General features: G+C 42.9%; 1 long non-coding RNA gene across 3 annotated transcripts in view; it reads left to right on the top strand.

Annotated features, from left to right (window-relative positions):
- LOC129516409 (uncharacterized) overlaps positions 1 to 23,401 on the top strand; it is an 80,267-nt gene extending 56,866 nt beyond the window's left edge. The window contains exons 3-6 of one of the 3 annotated variants that reach the window (XR_008665759.1): positions 2,146 to 2,210; positions 17,428 to 17,530; positions 17,989 to 18,178; positions 23,019 to 23,401. This is a non-coding gene — a long non-coding RNA (uncharacterized LOC129516409). Of the gene's footprint in view, positions 1 to 2,145; positions 2,211 to 17,427; positions 17,531 to 17,988; positions 18,179 to 21,174; positions 21,630 to 22,272; positions 22,390 to 23,018 lie in introns of those variants that run through there. The other 2 variants (XR_008665760.1, XR_008665758.1) reach the window with 2 other exon arrangements.
- Positions 23,402 to 23,716: the final 315 nt, after the last annotated feature.

The following is a 23,716-nucleotide window of genomic DNA, read 5'->3' as shown; positions in this document are numbered from 1 at the left end:
TTGAAAATCTCTATCTCATACAGTTTTCCACACCCATCTCCATCCATCTCTTTGTATTTAGTATCTCTTGAATCAGCTGCTAGCCTGGGGCGGGTCACAAGAATTTCAGGAACTGTGTAGGAAAAGAAAATTTTGATTTGAGAAGAACAGTGATGAACTATTATTATCATGGGCCTATTGGTTTGTTATTTCTGGTCTGAACATCTTAACATCTAGGGGTCCTATTTCAGCTATAGAAAAGTCTAACATGGGATGGAAGTACCTAGGATCATTAGTGTCATTATCTTCATCAAAAATAATTGGCTTACTGCATGGAGACTGATTCTTTTCGGGAAAGGTGTACAGCAATTTAAATAGGCATGGACCTCATTTGCATATGCATTTCAATTAATTGTGGCCTTTACATTCCACAAATAGTTTTAGAGTAGACTACACCGAAAGTATGTCCACAATTAAGTAGTGAAATCTGAATTTGAAAAATAATAGAACCAAGGGGTTAAATACATTTGATTAGATGTCAGGAGAGAAAGAAATATAAAATGCATATATGCTAAATATATCAGTCTGGGTCTGATCAGAAGAGAAAAGCCACAGTCATTTGAACATGGAAACTTTAATGTAAAGAATTGTTGACTATAACAGGGAAGTGGAGCAAACAAGGAGTTGCCTGGGAAGAAATAAAGAGAACTCTATATAGTATCATATCTTTGGAGATGGAACAGCCACTATCCCTAGAGGTGGGAGTAGGGAACCCCCAGGGCAGAAACCCAGACCTCAGTTGGAGAGGGTACAGCTGTGGCTGACAATAGCAGAGAAGTCAGTGTGGTGCTGTGTTGTTGGAATTATCTAGAAAGCCACCCTTAGGAACTTGCTGGAAACCTGCCCTCCAGGGTGTTGGAAAAAGCTGCTCACAGGGAGGTGTCTTACTAGAGAAACTGCTACAACTCTACCCAAAAGGGTGTTGGGGAAGCTGCTGCGGGCTGCTCAGGAATGCTGACCGCTGTGCCCTGCAGGAGTCCGGCAAGGGAGAAGCTGCAGGTGCTGGGCCCTGGGGAAGCCATGAGTGCGTGAGAGGACCCTTAAGACCTTGTGAGCCCTGCGGGAGCCTGGAAATTAAACATCAGAGCCAGCAAACAAAATCTTTTCCTCCTGAAATATCTCTCCAGAGTACTTGGCCACCAAAGGTTGATATATACCAACTGGCAGAGTAAAAAATATTTAAAGGCATCATATCCATTTTTACGGAGCAGACAAAAAGAATGAATTTGGAGCTGGGAGGCAATGAGTGGCTAAGTGACCTACTGAGCCATCAAGTTCTAAATAGCTTTAATTCTAGTTGCAGCTAATGGACCCAAACATAATAGGCCTGCAAATTGGCACTGAGTTTCCTGGTGGCCAAAGGAAGATGAGAAACATGACTAGTTTTCATTTTTCAGAAGAAAAATACTTTCAACTCTTCAGGAGAGGCAAAATATTTTCTGGAACGAAAATTTAGAAGCAATTTGTCATGTGATACCTTGCTTCTGGAAAGTCACTGGAAGGTGGAGAACACAAAAGTCCCAAAGTAACATCCATCTGAGATGAATTTCCTGTTATTTTATAGTTTCCTCAGTGGAGGCTGAACATACCACATATATACTGAAATCTTACTATTTAGCAGACACTGATGTTTAGAAGCTTACCATATGAAGGAAACGTTGAGGCAGATAAAAATAAAGTCAATTATATTTCTGATGAGAGAAGAAAGTTGAGCACCTAGCAATAGAGTACTAAAAATACCCTCCCTTGGTTGAGCACAGCATAATAGGAAAGCAAAAGAGCTTTTCGACTTGGGCCACTGGAAAATTTTAACCTTGCCATATAACTTCTTGTCATAAATATTCAAATAAGAGAATTTGATTTCTAGGACGTAGATATCCATCTATATTAGACTCTTGGTATGTTCTTGAAAACTGTGGCTTTCAGAGTTTATTCTCAGACATGCCTCAGATAGTATGATTAGCATACCATTAAATTGAAGAGGCAAGGGAAAGTTTGGTTTCTTCACAGAAGCTTTTGCATTTCTGAGATGTTTCTGTGTGAATTTCTGTGTCACAAAGAGACAGGAGTTTCTCTAACCTGCCTTATCTGACTTGACTCTTTCAGGAGGCAAGAGGAAGTACAATGTGTGTGATCTGAAATCCCTTCAAATGAAAGTTAGAGAAAGATTGGTAAGCTTTTTTCTGTTAAGCCATTCTCCATATTAAAATTAAATGGTTTGTGAAAATTTGAAGTTCTTAGAATATACTGTTTCTGTAGAGACCATGATTCAGTTTGCTATATAGAGTATCTCGGTCACTAGCTGGTGGTTAAGAGTACTGCCTCTGGAGCCAGCTTGCCTGGGGTCAGTTCTGGGTCAGTGTCCATGATCAGAGACTCCCCCAACGGGGACACCTACCAGTTTTCCAGATTCTTAACCAGCATCCCTCCAATTTGGGTGCAGGGATGTGACCAGGTCCCATCAATCAGACTTAGAATTGGAAGCCAGTGAAGCTGGGGTTGGTGCGAGATCTTCTTGACTAGTGTGGTGGTAAGAGTATCCAGTTTCTGGAAATGGTTGTGGCAGAGTGTCCAGAGCAGCCTGGCATACCCATGTTGGCAGTGCTGGTTTGTGGGCCTAGCTCTCTGGAACCACAGAGCTGGATGAATATGATTTGGGCATTTTATTGTCTGCTTAGCCCCCAAGCCTACTGATGGGCTCTTCTAAGGGTCCTGTGAATGAACTAGTCTTTCTTTCTTTCTTTCTTTCTTTCTTTCTTTCTTTCTTTCTTTCTTTCTTTCTTTCTTTCTTCTTTCTTTCTTCTTCTTCTTCTTCTTTCTTTCTTCTTTCTTTCTTTCTTTCTTTCTTTCTTTCTTTCTTTCTTTCTTTCTTTCTTTCTTTCTTTCTTCTTCCACTTAAACTATTTAGAATTGGTTTTGGGTTGCCTAAAAGTAAACTGACGTGGCAAGCTCTTGGGGAAAGAGGGGGTCAGGCTCTCTGAGTATTTTGCCATCATTATAAGGGGATAGCCATTCTTTTTGCATCCTTTTATTTAAACATGCTGTGCCCTCTTGGTCCCCCTTCCCCTGACCTTCTGAACGATTTATAGATCTAGGCCCTCTGGTGGCTTGGGGCAGCTGTCTTGGCCATCTTTATAAGCACAGGGATCAGTGCTCCCACAGCTTCTACTGGTCTCATGTTATCTGGTTTGACACACTGACTGAAACACAGAATATGTAGAGCCCAAACTTTGAATTCAGGGTTCCTGATGATTGGAACATCTTGCATGATGAAAGTAATAGAGTAGACATATTCAGGAAGGATGATGGAGATAATAACAGGGTATCTGCAGTCATTTAGAGCCTGAGCCTAAGGCAGAATGGAAAGCGAGAAGGACCAGAAGCATGAGAAAAGCAGAAGGGAAGGGAGCAGGCAGTGAAGACAGGCCAGGGTTTGCCTGTTGCCCTGCTCCTCCTTTGATCCTCTTTTGTGAATCCGGAGAGCAAGCCCCGGGGGTTTGTAGGGGGGTGGGGTGCAGCCCACCATGACACTCTTTTGCCAAAGATCCACTTACTGTCTCACTAGGGTTTTCTTTCTCACTCCATCATCCTGGCAGAAGTCTTTCAGGGAGAAATGTCATCTGGCTAATTTTACCAAAACAAGTCTACTTTTATTTTTAAACAGGAAAATCTTAGTTGAGGGGGCAAGAGGATAGGGCCAGCATCTGGGGTTTAGCGAGCTACCAAGACCTGGGCTCTGAGACTTTTTGTGGAAATGGCTGCTCTAAGAGGAGGCTCCTGAGTGGAATCTGAGAAATTGCCCTAAGCAGACTTTGGGAGGAAGACAATTAGAGAAAGCCCTGGAACCAGCCCACCAGCCAAATGGCTGCCTGGGAGAATTCATAGCTACAGGGACCATCACTGGGGATCTGGAGGCAGAGAATCTGAGCCTGAAGCATAAGAACACATGGTAGCAAAAAGTATCCCAGTATCCCAGCTGTAGTTTTCTTCCTTATCAGATATAATCTCTAAATAATATATATTTTTATTGTGGCAAAATTTGCATAAAACACAGTTTACCATTTTTAGATATATACAAAGTGGCATTATACTGTATAACCATCCCCACTGCTCATCTCCAGAATGCCTTCTTCTCCCCAAACTGAAACTCTACCCTTTAAAGCCTGTCTCTCTGTTCTCCTCTCCTTCCAGTCCATGGTAAGAACCATTCTACTTTCTGTCTCTCAGAGTTTGAAACCACTGGGGTTTCCTCATATAACTGAGATCATGTAATATTTCTCATGTTGTAACTGGCTTATTTTATTAGCATAATGATCCTCAAGGTGCATCTATGTTGTAGCATGTGGCAGTGTCCTTCCCTTGCAAGGCTGAATAATATTCTATTGTATATGTATAGCATATTTTGTTTATCCATTCTTCTGCCAATAGACATTTTGATTATTTCCACTTTTTGGCTATTATGAATAGCACGGCTATGTAGATATCTGTTTGGGTTCCTGGTTTCAGTTCTTTTGGGTATATACCCAGCAGTAGAATTGCTGGATTGTATGGGAATTCTATATTTAATTTTTTTGTATTTAATTTTTTGAGGAACCGTCAAGGGTTTCTAAATAATATATATTTTTAAAGATTTTATTTATTTCTTTGATAGAGAGAGTGAGCATGGGGAAGAGGGGAAAGAGAGAGGGAGAAGCAGACTCCCACTGAGTGGGGAGCCTGACTTGGGGCTTGATCCCAGGACCCTGGGATCACGACCTGAGCCAAAGGCAGATACTTAACTGACTGAGCCACCCAGATGCTCCTCTAAATAATATATATATATATTTAAGATTTTATTTATTTATTCATGAGACACACACACACACACACACACACAGAGAGAGAGAGAGAGAGAGAGAGAGAGAGAGAGAGAGGCAGAGACACAGGCTCCATGCAGGGAGCCTAACGCGGGACTCGATCCCCTGTCTCCAGGATCGGGCCCTGGACTGAAGGCGGTGCTAAACCACTGAGCCACCTGGGCTGCCCTAAATAATATTTTTAATAAAGTTTCTTATTAAGGGAAATTTGAATGAAATAAAATAGAAAGAATAGTACAGTGGAGTTTCATGTGTACCACATTTGGTTTCAGTGATTGTTTAGGATGATGATTCAGTGTGTAGTGGGGATCAACTTACTAATTTACTGAGCAGTTGAATATCAAACGATGAATCGGACATGATTCTGTCAGCTGAGGTAACCCTGGATGGTGGCAAGAGAAGGTGCACAGCTCCCGTCCCCTCCTCTGGGAGCATGGCTGGCTGACAGCCCTGGTTGCTGCTCCTCTAGATCTACCATCATGTTTGCACTGGCTTTACATTTGGTGAGTGGGCTGCAATTAGCACAGTGGGGTACTATCATGGGCTGTGAAATGCAGGATTCCTCCAACAGTGACTTTGACTCAAGGACTTTCCATCACCTGTCATCAGATCTTTCTTAGAACTCTCTGTGATCTGAAGGTCTAACCAGTCTTCCTCTCTTCCCCCTCCCCTTTTGCACTGGTCAGATCAGCACCTCTCTGAATTATCTTCCCTTACTTCCTTACCGGCCTTTCCCCGGTAAATCTCTTACACAACCAATCCATCTGTCTCTTGGAGGACCTGAGCCAGCACACTTAAGACTTTACTTAAGTTTTGGGTCTTTTTCACATCTCAGAAATGCAAACAACTTGAATATAAAAGAAGATTCACTCCTGTCTTAAATAGCCATCAACCCCTGCCACCAGGAATCTCTCACCGGCCACCTTTTTCTGCAGGTTGGAATCATTTTGGCCTTTCTCCATTCATTGAACTTCTTTTGCACCATTTGCCCAAGAGAATGTGTACCTCTCATGGGGAGGAGTTAGTCTCTCCTTACAGTCAGAGTCTTTGGGACTCATCTTTCCTGTCAAAGTTTGCTTGTTAAGATAGATCTTAAAAGAAGATCATTTCCTATCTAAGTGGGCTTCTGATATCAGCCTTTAAAATATATGTTTTTCAGCCCCCTACACAGAAACCTGGATAGATGAAGAAAATGAAAAGTGTAGTGAGTGCTGTGATGGACTTGTTTATTGAGTAGTGTAAGCCACATGGAGGGAATATTAGACTTGAACTGGTGCCAGTGGGGTAGATATGCAGAAAGCAGGGGGCCCAGCTGTGAGCCCACTTGTGGCAGTTGACTGGAGGGGATGAGGTGGGGTAGGGGGTGGGAAGTTGGTGTGGAGAGGAGCAGAAGTAGCAGTACTAGAGAAAGCTTCAGTATGAAAAAATAGCCATTGTCATCCTGATGCTTATTTAGCATTTATTATATGCTAGCCACTGTTCTAAACACTTTCCATATAATTCAGTGAACCCACACATCAGGCGGTGTTTCTTGCCCCACTTTCCAGAGGGGGAGAATGAGGCACTGAGTGGGAGATTGAGTGGCTTGTTGAGGTCTTAGCACTAGTGTGTGGTAGGGTCAGGATTTGGACTCAGGCTGGCTCCTGACTGTGTGTTCTTCCCCCTTTTCTCCTACTCTGAACACCACGTGGCAGGCCTAGGAACTGGACATGAGTGCTAGAGAATGGTCAGAGTTCATCATCTTAGAACCTGGCACACTCATCTTTTCATTTGACCTCAAATGCAGAGATAGTAGTATCATTACTAATGCTTACTCTAATATAAAACACAATATTCAATATTTATAGCAAGCCGAGGCCATTTATTTAAGCAGATGCAATCACTGACATGCGGGTTATCTATCTGTTGCAATACCACATTCAGGGAAATGATGGGTATTCCTGAACTGAATCATCATGAATCTTTTGGTGCCCCCATCCCATACCACTCATAACTCACTCAACCTTTTTCTTTCTGAATCGTAATAAAATGTCTTCACTATAATGTGTCATCTTTACATGCAATTAAAACAGAATAAGGATATATGAGTCAAACGGTACATTTTTATTCTTTTCCAGTTCTCCTTTCTCTGAGCTGTGGAATGAAATAACAAAAATGACAAGAAAAAGTTGAAGTATGTCTGTGGATTGATTTCTGTGTCCTATTTCTAAAGCAAGCAAGAAAGTGTTCATATTACAGTAGATTTCCTTTCCAAAAATGTGCAGCTTCTTAAAAGACTATAAGGCATTGACATACAATTGCTTATAAGTGTACAATTATTTTAAAAGTAAAAAAGACTTCAAATTTATACATTTCCTCTGCTAACATTTCAAAGTCTTATTTATTCTTCCTGAAAGCACTCAGTAAACCACGAATGCAATTAAAGAACAAATGCCCTAAATGTAAGATGGCATCAGGGCAACAGCTATTAGTCTGGAATAGGTGATATATTGACTCAGTGTATAACGTAAGCTATTTGTTTTCTTTATTTATAATCACTTAAGTCTAAATGCTTTAGAAGGCAAAGGGAATTTTTGGACTTATGCAGAAAACCTGGGGGAAAAGTTTCTGAGCATTTTAATCTTTTTGGAGTGGGGGTGGTGCAGAGGGAAAGGGAGAGAGAAAATCTTACATAGGCTCCACACCTAGGGCAGAGCCAGTGTGGGGCTTGATCTCACAACCTTGAGATCATGACCTGGGCCTAAATCAAGACTTGGATGTTTAACAGACTGAGCCAACCAGGCCCCCCTGAGCATTTTAAAAGATACAACAAGGGTCTGAGTGCTTTCTGGAAGAAGTTGCATCCTGTGTGAAAATGTCCCCACAGTTTTTACCTTATTATCGTGGCCCTTGTTCCATACAGAACCACAACTATCACTGTTGCTTTGTGAGTGAGGCCCTGTGCTGGTGCACTGACCCCATTCAGCAGGCCAGGGGGTGGGATGCAGAGCCTTCTGCAGGAGGACGGAGAAATGCGGCTGGCTCACCAGGGGGACGGGGCTCTCTGCTCGAGCTTCTCCACTTAGAGCCATGCTCAGCATGTTCTGAGGGAAACCAGTACTCCTTGTGTGATGTGGAGGTATGCTAACTTCTTCCTCCAGCCTGTCAGCTTGGCTCTGAGCTTGGTAATTATGACTCAGAGGCATTTGGTTCCCTGTCGTGGAGAGCAGGTGATACTTTTGGTTGCTCACAGGTGCTCTTCCTGCAGCAGTTGCCTCCTGCTGCCTCTGAGCCTCTCAGCCCCCTGGTTCAGTGCCCTGAGAGGGGGAGGATGCCAAACCTTCATCTGGTACTACTGGGGGAAAACCCATTCACAGAGACTCTGATGCCTGTGTCTACTGAGTCCTCTGTTGCAGTTTGCTGGGAAATCTTTTGGATAATTTTGGTGATGTTTTATCAGGACAGAGCATCCCAGGCCACCTTCATCATCATCATCATCACCACCACCATCATCATCTTTATTAAGTGCCTAATCCTGAGTGATTCTCTGTTTCATCAAAAACTTAACAGCCTAGACTTCCTCTGTCTAGGGTTATAACTTGGGGTAAACACCAGAGCCTAAGATATAGGCACAAATGTATAGATACGAAAGAAAGATGAAATGGCAGCAGCCAGTATGGGTAGTCAGTCCCATGACTGGCATATCAGAAGAATATATGTAGGTAGCAGGTGTATCTCAAGGGAAAGGAAGTAGTGTGCCTATTTCTGGGTTAGTATTTCAGGGGGACAGTGACAGCAGAGCTCAGTGACAGCTGAGTCTCAGTGGTCAAAGAGAGTGTGAGGGTGGTGGGTGTTCTGGGGGCTCAGCTTTATGGAAGAGAATCACAGGTTGACTGAGTTCTGACCACTGGAAATGGGTAGAAGGTGCAGCACCTGGGAAAGAAACCGAGTTCAGGCTCATATCTGGGTTTGAATTGCAGCCCTGTTACTCGCTGTAAGATCTGGGGCAAATCATGCAACCAGTAAACTCTCAGCCTCATTTTCTTTGTCTATAAAATGGGAATAATAACATCTGCTTTGCCTGATATATTTGAGATCCCTGGCATGTATCACAAAGAATGATTATTGCTATCTTGGTACATAGAAGGGTCAAGGCAAGTAACAACATCTGGAAGACCCGCACGAAAAATTCTGGAGGGCTGGATTTCACCATGACTCTACATTTCCTAAAGGTGACACGGCTCTGGGTTAAAATCTAGGTTTTGTGCTGTAAGTAGCACAATCTAAAGAAGATGAAACTTTTCTTTTTTTAACTTCTCAAAAAAGATATAGGCACATAGAGGCACATAGACCTCTCCTGTAGGGAGAGGCAGAGAAGTCCACCTTATTTCACACTAGCTTCTCTGACAGTGGCTTTGGAGGTGATGGGACAGGGATCTAAGCATGGGTAAGCTTCAAGCCCTCAACCCCGTGTCTCTTTATACTGCCTGCTAAAGCTGAGCCACAGCTTCCTTTTTATAAGTTTCCACATGTTTCCTCTGTAGCTTCAGCGCCTGCCCAAGCTGCAAGAGAGAGGCCCTGGGGTCCAGACATAGGCTGAGCTCTGTCCCGGCCTCACTGCATTCCAAGTTGCCACAAGGAGATGAGGACATGAGCTGGGAGCAGCCCACCAGATGCTTCATGAGGAGTGCAGAAGAGATGAAAAGTGCACAATTTCTGATTCAGAAAACCCTGGAGTTAGAGTTTCTCAAACATTCCTGCTCCATGATCCTCTTCCTTTCTCTTCTTACCCCGTGCACGGGAAGATGGTGAGGAGTCGTAGGCAGAGAGTCGCCAGGAGACTTAAATCTGAGTTCTGGGTAATTGTGGGTTTCCACTGCTCACTCCAGGCTAGGTTTACTATCAGTGAATGACCAAAGTGGAGAGAGGTCCTTCCAAGTTGCAGTGTCTGGACGTTCAACTCCAAGGGCATGCAGAACCTTCTCCACATTCCTCCCACCCTTGAGGCGGCTCACATGCCCAGGGCTCTGTTTTTTGTCTTTGCTTCTCTGGCTGTCCCAGAGCCTGGCTGTTTGCCACCTACCCTCTGGGTGGAGCAGAGGGTGCTGAGAGCTTGTGCTTTGAAAGGAAGTGAGAGAAGTCAGAGCCTGCTGCAAGCCTGGGTCGCTTTGGCAGCGTGGGGAGGATGGGGCAGTGAAGTTTGCATTCGTTTTTGTTTGCCTGGTGGAAATTGAGACCAGGTTTCCAGGAGCCAGAGGCCATGCTGTAATGACAAGAGTAGACTCCGGTCATTTCCAGGACAGGAGTTGGGGAGCTCTACTCCCTGAAATTTCACTTCTCTGCTTTAGGATTTTTGCATGAAACCTTTCAACACGGAGCACTTAGCTAAAGCTTGGCGCTGTTCCTCAGCCGCTGGTCTTCCTGTCCAACTGGCCAGGCTGCCAAAAGTGGCTCTTTGTGTCTTGGGGGCAGCGGGGTTTAGTGAAAGCTATGATCTCATTCTTAAACATTTTCCTCCCCACAGTCCACACTTAAACAACAGATCTCATGCCTGAGGTGGAACTGAAGAAGCTGAAATGAAGGTGGGGTCAACACATGGGAAACGAAGTAGTGGATTAAAAGAGATGTTATAAGAAACATCTCATCAATGTGGCACCCTCGTTATCTGGATATTCCCAGAATGGCTTGCCCCTTGAATACAGATACATCTAAAGACAATGAGATTTTGTGACCCATGGTATTCCTGCTTGGTGCTCAGTGATATGCTCAATGGAGGTAAAAATGCAAAGTATGGCCCGTAAAGAATTTTTTTTTTAATGATTCCTTAGAAATTACTGCCACCCGTAGCACTTAGCACGTGAAGCAGCAGATGGAGTTGCAAATGCCCCATGGGAGTAAGGATGTGTGCAGCGATTTCTTTCTTACTCCAGTGCATTTCTTACTGAGATGCAGGAAGGCTCATGGAATTTGATGCCTTTGCTCATCACTGCTCAAGATTAAATCCTGCCCAAATTGCTCCTGTTCGAGAAGTGAACTTGTATGGTTCCCTTAATGAGGCAGGAAGGGGAAATTCCATTTTCTGCCTGAGCTCAGTGTGGGCTGCCTGAAGGCTGAGGGGTCTGGCTGCTGAGCCGGTGACCGACTCAGATGCGGGAGCAGCAGTGTCAGCAGATCGGGAGGCTCAGCCTCCCTTGGAAACAGATGCCGTGAAAGCAGAACAGAATCTACTCTGAACAAGCTGCCACCACAGCTCACATGGCCACCATCTGCTGTAGCCATGTCCCCACCATGATGTGCTCCCTGCTTCTGATTACCTTCCCATGCAAGTAGTGCCGCCTGGTTTGGGAGGCTATAAACTCTAAACAGGGGCTTGTGCATCCCAGCTCAAGCCAGGAGCAGCATTCTCTGCTGTGGCATTGGTGCCAGTGCAGGGAGCTGTAGGCGGTAGCCTTCACCTGCCTCCTTCCCTCCTTCCAGTTACCTTGCATCAGCTCCCTCTCCTCGCCCCCCACCCCCAGCCTTTCTCCAGGCCTCTGGGGCTCTCTCTTGCCGGCTGCATCTGGTAGACCAGCTTGGAGCAATGAGCTTCTGCCTCCCAACTCAGTGGAATTTGCAGTTTGAAAGAGGGCCTCAGGAAGAGAGCAGTCCTTATTCCAGAAGAATGGACTTGTGAATGGCAGCTCAGCAAGCGCCCAGCTTGCTGGCCAGGGATATACTATTGTGCAAGGTGGCCTTTGGACTGCCCGTTCTCTGAATCAGACCATTTAGGTCATTTGCTACGTTTTTGGGAGTAGAGCTGGCACTGACACAAATTAATTTCTAATTCTGCCCTCAGAGTAGAACACCCAAGATCTGGGACTCTTGGCATTAGTAGGCTGCCCTGGGGGCAATGTCTTCGGACCTTTTTGTAATTTCACTTGGCCTCTACTTTTAGCACAGGGTTTGAACTTGGTCATAACTTTAGGTGTCTTAGGGCACTAAAAAAAAAAATCTCACAGATTACCTGGCTTAAACAATAAATGTTTATCTCTCATGGTCCTGGCGGCTGGGAATTTGAGATCATGATGCTGGCTAATCTGGTGCCTGATGAGGGCTTGATGCCTAGCCTGCAGACGCTGGTGGCCTTCTGGAGGTCCCCAGGGGAAGCCGAAGGGATGGGGGAAGGAGAGCCAGGGCCTTCAAGACTGAACAGGGTTGAGAACCCAGTCCTCGGAATTGTAGTCTATTGTTTTTTCAACAATGTTCTTGTGCTTCAGGTACCAGGTGTTCTTTTAGTTACAAATATCTGCTATTCCAGACTTCCTTTGGCCAGAAATTTGTGCTTCTGAAGTCAATTTAATAATATGACTATCTGTCTCGGATGGAAGTTGAAACCTAAGGATTTGCAGATGATACCATCAAATGAGTAGCTTCTGCATCAACAAGCAGGCAAAATATATTCTGCCCTGGGGAAAAATAACATTGTTTCTTATGAGGAGAGTTGACAACTTGAGTTAAAGTATCACGTGGTCCTTGGGATCAAATATTGAAATATTTGATCAGAAATAAAGCATTTCACATGCTGTCAACAGGAAGCTTCAGACCCTTGTTTGACCTCATTGATATGATGAGGGAGAAAGACTGCCATCCAGATGGGGTGGGGGTGAGTAAGGCTAAGTACGTGTAGGAGGCAGGTGAGAACAAGGGACAGACAGGCCAAGGTTGGCACACCAGGAAGGCAGAAGGCCTGCATTTCCCCCAACTTGATGCACTGACTCTCAGAGACAGGTGTGTTCTGTGGTGGAGAGGAATGGACCGTAAGTCATGTGATCTGAATCCTACAACTGGCTCTGAGGCCAGGGGCAACCCAGAGAACTGCTTTCAGGCTGTGTTTCTGGGCCAGCCAGAGGAGACACGCAGGAGTGTCCTGAAAGCTGCATGGCTCAGTGTAAGTGGATACGTTGACTTTCTTGTTTCTCCCTCAACCTCCCATGAGCTTAAATCCTCAAGAGCTGAATTCATTGTGTGTGCTGAAACATGGAATACCAAAGCAGGAGGACTAGTCTTGCCTGAGGGAGAAAGCCCCAAGGTAACTGACCCTTTGAGGGCCATTTGGTCTCAAGCCTGACAGTACCCACTGGTGACACTTCTAATGCAACCTGCACCTTCTTTCAAACTTCTTTACCTATGTAACCAGGACAATTATTTATATACAGTGCAGTTGAACTACATTTCCTCTAGCTACGTCAAAGTTTAATTTCAACCTATTTTTCTCATTTAAGCTCTTGCCCTGCCTTCTCCTCCCAATTCCTGTTTTTCATTTCAAAGGCAGTTTATGAGTCTACTCATTGTTCGAACAATCTTGACAAAGTGAAATGTGACTTATCACCCGCTAGCCTTACTTGTGTGTGATACAGCCTTGTCTCGGACAAGGTGGAGTGCTTTATTACCTTATTGCCAAAGAAATAAGTCATTTCTGGGTGTGTTTCCAAGAAACAGACAATTTAATAATAAAAAATATTTGTCTTTATGTAATATATAAAATAGAAAAGTATTTGTCTTAGTAATAATGTCTTGAGGTAAAACATGGCCATGCCTTATACAGGGCAAGAACGGGACACAGGATCTCCCACCAGATGAAGGGAAAGGATGAATGCAAGGGTACTGATGACAAAGAAGACTGGAGGTAACTTTCGTGAGAATAACCGTTACAGTACAGCATCCCTCCATATGTGTATATCGCTTCACATCAACGTTTTTGGTACTGTTTTCACTTTTCAATAACATTTTGAAAAAGTTTTATAGTGTAGTATTTTTTAATTATGGCATCAAAAATACAGGCACTATTTCTATTTACAATTCTGGAAATTAGGGGAAAAAATAACTATTTGACAGTTGTTATGTAAGGCACATTGATGATAGAGTGACACCAGTCAATTTCCCAGAAAAACTTGCATTCTGTAAATTGTTTTTGCATTGGACGAATTTCATGACAACTTTTTGAGGTAGGCTGGTTAAGCTATATTGTTTACCTTTAATGACATAGTGGGAACTGGAGAATGCTCCACTTTGAAAGAATGTTCTGGTAGTTGTGGGGAGCAATGCTACATATGTTGTACAGGGGGGTTGGGAACTTCAGACTGCTACTGATTTGGAATCCACATTCCCTCACAGACCCACCTATTGTATAGTGACCATTGCCTCCCACCAATCCCCATGACCAGAATCACATCAACTACCTAAAGAGAGAATTTATTTTAAAATTTAATTAATTTTTTTTGAGAAATTAGGTTACTAACTACTATTGCTGAGGGCCAATTACATGTAGGTCACCCTTCTAGATTCCAGAGAAAGATTTATAGATACAAGTCTTGCTTTGGAGATGACACTTAGTGAATACTAATGTTAATACTAAGGATAGCTTCCCTTCATGAAGTAACCATCACTCTTCTAGATGAAGGCATCCAAAAATAAATTAGAAATAATCCATGTCTTCTGGGAACTCATGTTTAATGCTAAAGCTAAAAGGAAGAATCAGTATGCTGTTTCCATACTTAAAGGGTATAATCAAGTAAATATTAGTAAATATAAATATTAATGACAATAACAGCTTCTGTGTACCAGGTACTGTATTAAGTGCCTTGATTCTACTCCTTCAATTTTACACTTTGCAAATGTATCCTAATAATTAATTGGGATAATTAGTTGTCCCAATTACAGAGAAGGGTTTAGGATCAGAAAGAGAAAGTGAGCTGATATTAATCACCTGGGCAGAATATTGTGGAAAAGAGATCAAACCCAGTCTGACTCTACAACTCGCCCTGTTTCCTCTGCACAGGAACACAGGGGCCTGTTATTTAGCAAAGTTTTATCATTAATAGGGAAGGCTGTCTTATATCATCTGCAGTGTTTTCAGAAGCATAATTACTCAATGAAATGCTCTAGTGAAAACCAGTGTCGGGAAGCACACAGCCTCCACCACAGGCACCTCAGAAGGAAGGTGCATATTAATTAAGGTAGATTTATTGCTGTAAGAAACAAATTGGAGTCAAGAATGTATAATGGCTCAAACATAATCATTCATTTCTTGCTTATAGAATACTCTAAAGGTTGTTCTTTGGTTGGAGCTTCCTAGTGGTGATTCAGAGACCTAACCACTGTCCACCCTGTGGCTCTGCCACGTGGCTCTGCCATCTTCTCCAGGTGGCTTCCAAAGTGGTTTTGTTTGTTGCATCAGGCCAGTGGGCAGGGAAAGAGCACAGATTACTGTGCACGGAAATTCCACGCGCCAGATCAATGTGTGGTGCACGTCCCTTATAGTCCCCTTGTTAGAGTTCAATGTTGTGGCTATACCTAACTCCAAGGGAACTGGCTGTGAGGTCCAGCTGTGTGTTCAGGAAAGAAGAGGAATGTGGCCACCAGTCTCAGTCCCAAGGTGGTTCTGCTGCACCTCCAAACTAAAACTACAACTGACTCGGCAGTACTAGGGTGTCCTGTGAAAGGCAACGTGTTGTTTTGGGTATAGCCCCAGCCCAGTGGCCTGAAAGTTCTGGCTAGAATATTTTGAGAAGCAGAGTAGGAACAGGTTTCTGAAGGACAGAGAAGTAAAGGAGTGGTCAGGAGAGAGAGCTTCGGTACTGTTCACATTTCCAGAGTCCTTCTCCCGTCTGTAAACTTATGAGGCTCTCAGATTGCCTTTTAGTTGGTTCAGTCTCTGCATTTGACCCAGTGCCTCAGCAGGACACAGAGGAGTGTCATCTTCACAGTTTTTCCCTGGACTGTGGAGAGTGGTGGGAAGGCCACCGGTTCGTGGGCTCTCATTTTTCCACCTAACGTTCACTTGGCTTTCAGGATAAACATAGAGGTCTCAGCAGTCAGTGGGGTAGAGAAGAAGAGGGTGGCTGAGGGATGAAGAAGCTGACCATTGGAGCAAAAGCAGAACACTTTTTTTTTCTTTCCCCTAGATTTCTATTCTTTCCCCCATTTCCCTTCACTGAATCTGATTTTTCTGAGAGAATATTTGTGCAGATCTCCTGCCTCATGAGTCCCCTCCATTATCTATGTTATGTAAAATGTCACTGAGGGACAGGCTACCCAGAAGCTCCATGGGGAGAAGACACAACTTTGTAGTTGGCCCCCAGGACAACTACAAAGGAGGTGACATTATTAGGCATCTATGCTTTTCATTTTGTGTCTTTATAGCAGGTACCTTTCCTGGGTTTACTTCTAGCTCTCTTGGTTGGAAACATACCTGATAAAGGGTTCTCTATAAAATCTTCAGTTTTGTGTGGCATTGGGTATTTCCCTTGTGTCAGGCTGCTCTTCTGTCATCTTCAGAACAAATCGTTGTTGATGGGACTTCTGGCTTTCCAATATTTCTGGGGATTGTAACCTGGGCAAATCCTCCTTGGTACCTTCAGAAACTATAGATGTATTCTTGAGATTCATATTCTTGAGATCATTTTTTTTTCTGGTGAAGTTGGGTGATTTGATTCAAGCCCTTAGTGGGTTCCACTCTCCTATATCCATGGAATGAATCACTGGATAAATTTTAAAAAGTACTCAGTTACCACAGATCATTTCCTTTATAGGTCTGAGATTTTCATCTTTAGACAATGTACTGAGTTCAATTGGTAAATTATGAAGATATTATTCAGTGGGATAGATGCGGGAGTTGGAACATTTGATCTACACTTAAAATTGAAAACAGAGGTTCTTAACACGTTTGCATTCTAGGCATTAATGGTTTTGATGGCACACTGGAAGAGACAGAGTCTCTGAGCAACGTAACAGGTAAGTGACGTTTATAGTGTGGTTTCTATGACAGTGTAGTTATGCCTCTCAGCATGTATAACATTCTTCCTCTCTCCCACCCACACTGGTCTCCAGTTTCAGTGGTGTCCATTTTGGTAGACCCATTGATTACCCTGAGCTCCTTCTCTGATATACCCACAAGGCAAAATTCTTGTGGGTTATAGTGAACAAACAGCCTTTGTTTGGATCCAGATGAATTATGTTCCTTACCTCTTATTTGTAGCACAGTCCTCTACTCTATAACAGTTCAATTAAATTATGGCAATACACCCATGCAAGGGTACACCATGAGTTGTTGCTACCAACTGTGGACCACTGTGAGTTCTAGAAAGGGTTGAACATACAAAGGTGAGTGCTGAATAGCTTGGAAACAGCACACAGCTACTTTGTTTACAGAGGATATTGTGGATTGGATTGTGTTTCCCAAAAAGATATGTTGAAGTCATAGCTCCCAGTGCCTCAAATGTGACTTTATTTGGAAATAAGGCTTTTGCTTATATAATCAAATTAAGTTGAGGTCGTCCTGGATTACAGTGGGTCCTAATTCACTGGTGTCCTTATAAGAAGAGGCAAATTTGTGCACAGAGACACTCAGAGAGAATGCCATGTGATGACAGAGGCACAGATTGGAGTGAATCAGCTGCAAGTCAAGGGATGCCAAGGATGGTTGGCAAGCAGCACAGGCTAGGAGAAAGGCAGGGAACGGATTCTCCCTCAGAGCCTCCAGAAGGAACCAACCCTGCCAACACCTTGATTTCAGACTTCCAGCCTCCAGAACTGTGAGAGAAGAAATTTCTGCTGTTGAAAGCTACCCAGTTTGTGGTGCTTTGTTATGGTGGCCGGACAGGAAACCAGTACAGAAGGTAATGTCGAAACCCAGCCACTTCCTCTACCGACGTTGTTCTGTTACAGCTGGGCCCTGTGTCGTAGAGACCCTGGTTATGCCGACTGGTGGGAAAATGACTTTGATGCAATACTGCTTCCACTTGGAGCCAAGAGAAATGCTCCCTCTTCCTGTCCCACTCCTTCTCTCTCCTGGCATCTTCAAAGTTCACTCATTGGTAGAAGCATCACAGTAATACCCATCCTTTCTTAACAAATATGTGTTGACAGGGGCCTGTGTTTTTCTCTTTCCTTTTCAGATGCTGAGCTTTTTAGTGAGCCCTTTCTTGTCAATACTGCAGGGCTTCCACCTAATAGCACTTGAAGTCTTTTTAAAAGACCTGCAAGATTGAGAAGATTCCAGCCTGTTGAATGGGGAGTAATAGGTGTCACACACCCTCCTCATTCTTACAAATACCTCCTCTTCCCTTGCTGGCAGGAACCCAGGAAGAGAAGAGGTTCAGGGGGCGTAGCAGTGCGGGGTGGCGCGGCCTAGAAGAGGAACCCGCATTTTGTGCATGACTCCCATCTGCTGGTGATCCCAGAACTGTCTGTGGAGCCGAAGGGGCCTGTGAAAACACCCCAACAGTCCCACTGCTGCCTTCCATATTTGGAATGAAGAGGTTGAGGTAAACGCAGCCCAATTAAGCATGTGGTACTTTAATCAAATAAGGATTAAGGGCAAGCCAAGACAAAAATAGTACCTTTACTGATTTCTAGGAGATAATTAAATCAGACTTATTGCACAGGGAGAGAAAGGATATGATAAGTTTATAAAAGAGAAGGCCTTAAGTTCTGCAACATTAAGTTAATTCTCTGTATCAACAAGGCGAAGAAATCCTCTCCTGGTGGGGTGATATGGGCATGTCAGGATAGTTAGTAGCTATTAAAAAAGATCGCAAAGAGTGAACAATAAAATATCCATAGCTATTTGAGCATAATAAACTCACATATATTGAATAGTTGGATGAGATGTTCTTTTAATGGCAGCATAAGATATAAAATTTTTCCACAGAGAAAGGCAGCTCACTTTTTTTTTTGCTGTTGGAGTTCTCACCGAACATCCCTGCTGCCAATTTTAACTGATATTCTATTAAAGGTATTAATAAAATTTCAGAACATACCACTAGTTATATATATGTATAGTATCTGAAACACACACACACACACACACACATACACACTGTCTGAAAAAGATGTTTTCTCAGTTCTTATTTTCCTGGAGAGAGCTCATGGCAACCTTCCTGCCTCAAAATTCAACTTCCTTTATCCTCTCTAGTCACTGATCAACAAAATGCATCTACACATGTATACTAATCACCCAGAATGTAAATAATATATTTAATGTGTATTCTTACACAGTGTTTGTTTCATAAGTAACTGTCATGATCAGGGTCCTTGGGTTGCAGGCAACAGAAAATGACTTTGGGCAATTTAAGCAGGGAATCTCCTGGAAATTTACCAGGAAATCACTTGGAAAGCTGAGAATAGTCATTACTGAAGGCTGCTCTGGGGGCTGGCAGTATTTTCAGACCAGGAACAATCATGTTCAGGCACCACTGGTGGGAAGTGTGGAATTCCAACAGCTTCTTCCAGCCCAATATCTCTCACATAAACATGCAAATCCTGGAAAATGACAGCTGATTCCCCAGGCTTCTGGCTTTTACAAGGAAGTGTGGGAAAGGCTAGTTAATTTGACATTCTTAGTAGGATGCCCCACTGGATTTACTGTTCCACCAAGACAATATAATGGGAAAGAAGTAATTCACCAAAAGAAAATTTGTGTTCTATAGGAAGGAGAAGTGAATATTGAGCTGTCAAAAGTATTAACACACATGCACATAAATATCCACCGCAACAGTTTATATTTATGTCTTTCATTTAAGTTATTGTGCATACATACAAAATTGCATATCATATGCATATATATAGACTTATGCTACTTTTAAATACCATCTTGCAATGATAGTGCTTAACTAATACTTCATAATCAGTTTTACAGATCTGATTTAGATTTTGAAGGCCATGAAACACTTAAAAAAACGTTTATTTAACTTTTTACAAAGATTTTATTTATTTGAAAAAGTGAGAGAGAGCACAAGGCAGGGGGAAGGGGCAGAGGCAGAGGGAGAAGCAGACTGCCCACTGAGAGGGGAGCCTGATCCTGGGGCTCAATCCTGGGACTCCAGGATCATAACCTGAGCTGAAGGCAGATACACAACTGACTGAGCCACCCAGCTACCCCTATTTATTTTAGTGAGAGAGAATATGTGGTGGAGGGAGGCAGAAGGAGAAGGAGAAGGAGAGAGAAACTCAAACAGACTCCGTGTTGAGCGCAGAGTCCAACACGGGTTGGGGCTGGATCTCACCATCCTGAGATCATGACCTGAGTTGAAATCAAGAGTCAGATATTTAACTGACTGAGTCACCCAGGTGACCCTTTGAGACACTTTTTTGATGATTCTCTTCTGGCAATAATTTTCCCTAATCCGAATGATTTCTTTTTTAGGGTCTAGCAGAGAAGGAATGAAGGTAATGTATTGAATCAAAAGCACATCTCTTGATTTATGGGGTGCCTCAGTAGTGACTCAGAGATGAACAGATCATTAATTTGATACTTGTTGAAAAGGTAGATGGAAATGCATAGAGAGGAATTGAAATTACTGCAGGACCATTGGTATTTTGACATATTCAGAAAAAGAATCACAAGTATAGAAGAGTCTTGCTTATGATGCAAAGCAGGTAGTTGGACAGGAAGAGGGGAATGAACATGTAATCATCCACTCTAGGTCATTTTTGAGACCTGTGAAACTAAAATAAAAAATGATCAGATTTTATACTTGATGAATATGTCTTTTGTCTTGGCTTTGTTTCTAGAAAGAGTTAGTTGTTATTATTTAGCTATATTTTTGGATATACATCTTGACCAAATTCAATGTAGATACTAAAATTTTATTTAACTAAAAAATGGGGCAATCATATTCATCTACAAATACAATTAAGAAGCCTAACTTCTTAAAGAGTGATTTCTATTAAAACATTCTAGTAATTTGAAAACACTGACATTGTGATACAAAAGGCCAATTCTAATTTATCACATTCTGAATCCCAACTTTTTGTTGGTGGCTTGACCTATAATCATATTCTCTGCAAACTGAATGCTTTCAGTAGAGTTAAATGTTATTAATTTGGGTGAACTGAAAGAAACGTTCTTTCTTCTTTGTGTAATTTCTTTTAAATCCAATCAAGCAGTGGCTTTATTTTTTCATGATTCTGCCATGGTGGTGTTCATTTGAGGTTTGTTTGTTTTGTTTTCCTTCACTCTCCGATGGCGAGTAATACTTTATTACTTCTGCGGCTGGCTGGGTATGTAAGCATCTCAGGATGGTCAGCCTTGAAGACCAGCTTTGCCTTTGCTGCTATGGGGCTCTGTGTGCTTGTCAACCATCATAAAACTAAAGTGGGAGGTGGACAGTGATGTAATTGGTCTCTTAGGCCAAAAGTCAATCGATTCTACATTACTATAATTTTCTTAATGAAGCCATTGTCATGGTATTAGCATATTTCATGTAGTCTGGAAAGCAGCAAGGCATGTATAAAAATGTGAGACTCTCTATAACAAAATATTAAGCAAGGGCCCTTATGGTGGGAATACTAGCTCCCTGAGACCCGGAAGAGGTCTCATGGAGAACCTGCTGGGTCAGAAGAAGATCTAGATCACAAAAGAGAGCTTATACTGGGGGAAGATAAACTGGGATGCTATCCCTTGGAAGAGGTGGGCTGGGCTTCTTTCTCTGAATTTCCTCCTATCATCCCACTCCCTCTGTGCTCCCTCCAACTCCTCCCAAATCCCTTAGAAACTTTTGTCTATGGAGGTGGTTGCTAAAAATGGGTATACAGGCAAATTTTCTCTATTATCCTTACAAAATCTCCCTGGAGTAGGCTAATATTATCACCATTTTACAGATGAAGGAACACATGTCACTAGCCTGCAATTATAAAGAAGACGGCAAAGCAGAGATTGTTCTGTGCCTAATTACCTAAAAAAGGTTCCTGCTGTTCACGTGCTTTAATACTAGAGTAAGTGGTGTGAAGGTTCAGAAATACCTGGAAAATTTCAGAAGGAACATTACATCCCCATCCCCAGGATTTTTCTTTTCCTTTTTTTTTTCTACAAAATGTTCAGAGGAAACTTCTCCATTCTTTCAGAAAATGAGAAAGAAAAATATTGTCTCCTCCTCTCCCCGGAACATTTTTTTAAAAAATGGGTTTTCATACCTCAAGCCAGAGACAGCAGAAAATTGGGTCCTATCTTGGGGCTTCCATATTTTGAAAGATCCTATGTTCTTGGTGGAGATAGGCCTTTGGAGTCAGGCTTCTGCAGCAAACAGCAGCAGGAGAGGTGGCCACCAGCAGATGCGAGAACAGCCTCGAGGTGTTCCTGCACCATTAGCAGCATAGGATGGCTTCTCTCTCCCTCTCAAGGTGCTGAGACCAAGATCAGGGTTGGCTGCCAGGTAGTGTCTTGGTGACACATCCTCCATAACATATGCCAGTAGCCTTCTTGGATTCCTTAGTCCCCTCTGACTGCTTCTTTTGTCTGTATTACTTACCAAAATTAGGGTATGAGCAGAGGTTAATTTTGTAGTATAATATCTCAGAGAGGAGAAATTATGAGAGATGCTTATGCTCTACTGATTTCAGTGATTGATGTGTTTTCTAGTTAAACTCTATGTGAGCTTCACATGTGAGCTTCAACAAGTCACAAGTGTCCAAGCCTCAGTGAACTCATCTGTAAAATGGAGCCCATCTTCCAGGTGTTAAGAGGATGTTTTGAAGGGTGAGTGAGTTAAGATAGGTAAAGCTGCTCGACACAGTAGAAGCTGGGTCTGTACCGGGTGCTTTGGGTTATAGTCCCAGCTCTTTCAGACAAGGTCTGAATTCTGCCTTTTGGAGTTACACGTTAGCAATATCTGTGTAAATATCAATGTAGAAATGTGTAGACAGAGGGGCAGCCCGGGTGGCTCAGCGGTTTAGCGCTGCCTTCGGCCCAGGGCATGATCCTGGAGACCCGGGATCGAGTCCCACGTCAGGCTCCCTGCATGGAGCTTGCTTTGCCCTCTGCCTGTGTCTCTGCCTCTCTCTCTGTGTGTCTCTCATGAATAAATAAAATCTTAAAAAAAAAAAGAAATGTGTAGACAGAGCACCTCAGTGTTCAGGTCTCAGATCTGTGACTCTCACAGATTGGTCATTACTCCAATCTCTCCCAGTTTGTGAGAGTGCCACAAAATCACATAGAAGTGGTATTTCATGTTCTCTGTTTGATAAAACATCACTTACCCACCTAGGGCTTAATAAATTGAAGGTTTTACTGCTTAGAAAATAATCAGGTGTTAAGAGAAGCACAAAATGTGCTATCGTTTTCTGAAGGTTAATAGGCTTTTTCTATTTCTGTGTTCCCCTCCACAGCATTACCATCTAACATGGAGCTTCTTCTCCCGATGAGGCAGAGATTGAAATGTCACAGCAGCATGATCAATTAGATGATGTAGAAGGGAGGCATTTGCTACCTGACCTTAATCCACAGGGCAAGAGTGAGTGAATGGAGAAGACCAAATACAGAGAGACTCCACGCCAGAGGAAAGTAGCAGAGTGGAGTTTAAACAGGCACAAAGCAGCATAAATATTGACTTATGACGAAAAGGACATCCTCCGGATAAAGGCTTAGTATGATGGGATCCCTGGGTGGCGCAGCGGTTTGGCGCCTGCCTTTGGCCCAGGGCGCGATCCTGGAGACCCGGGATTGAATCCCACGTCGGGCTCCCGGTGCATGGAGCCTGCTTCTCCCTCTGCCTGTGTCTCTGCCTCTCTGTCTCTCTCTGTGTGACTATCATGAATAAATAAATAAAATCTTTAAAAAAAAAAAAAAAAAGGCTTAGTATGATGTGTACTGGTTCACTTATTCAGTTCTGAGTGAGTACAAAATAAACATAAACACCTTTTACAACAACAACAAAAATATGGTAGAAAAGGAAGCAAGTAAGTTTTTTTGTTTTTTTTTTTTTGGAAGCAGGTAAGTTTTTTCAAAAAGTCTAGATTTTGTATCACATAACTTGCTGAACCAAAGTGACAGGGAGAGAGACACGAATGATATGCGGGCTGTCAGA

The sequence above is a fragment of the Nyctereutes procyonoides genome, unplaced genomic scaffold, assembly GCF_905146905.1.
Source record: "Nyctereutes procyonoides isolate TBG_1078 unplaced genomic scaffold, NYPRO_anot_genome, whole genome shotgun sequence".
Classification (NCBI taxonomy): Eukaryota; Metazoa; Chordata; class Mammalia; order Carnivora; family Canidae; genus Nyctereutes; species Nyctereutes procyonoides.
The sequence above is the reverse complement of the archived record's forward strand: the minus strand, read 5'-3'. Positions and strand labels throughout refer to the sequence as shown.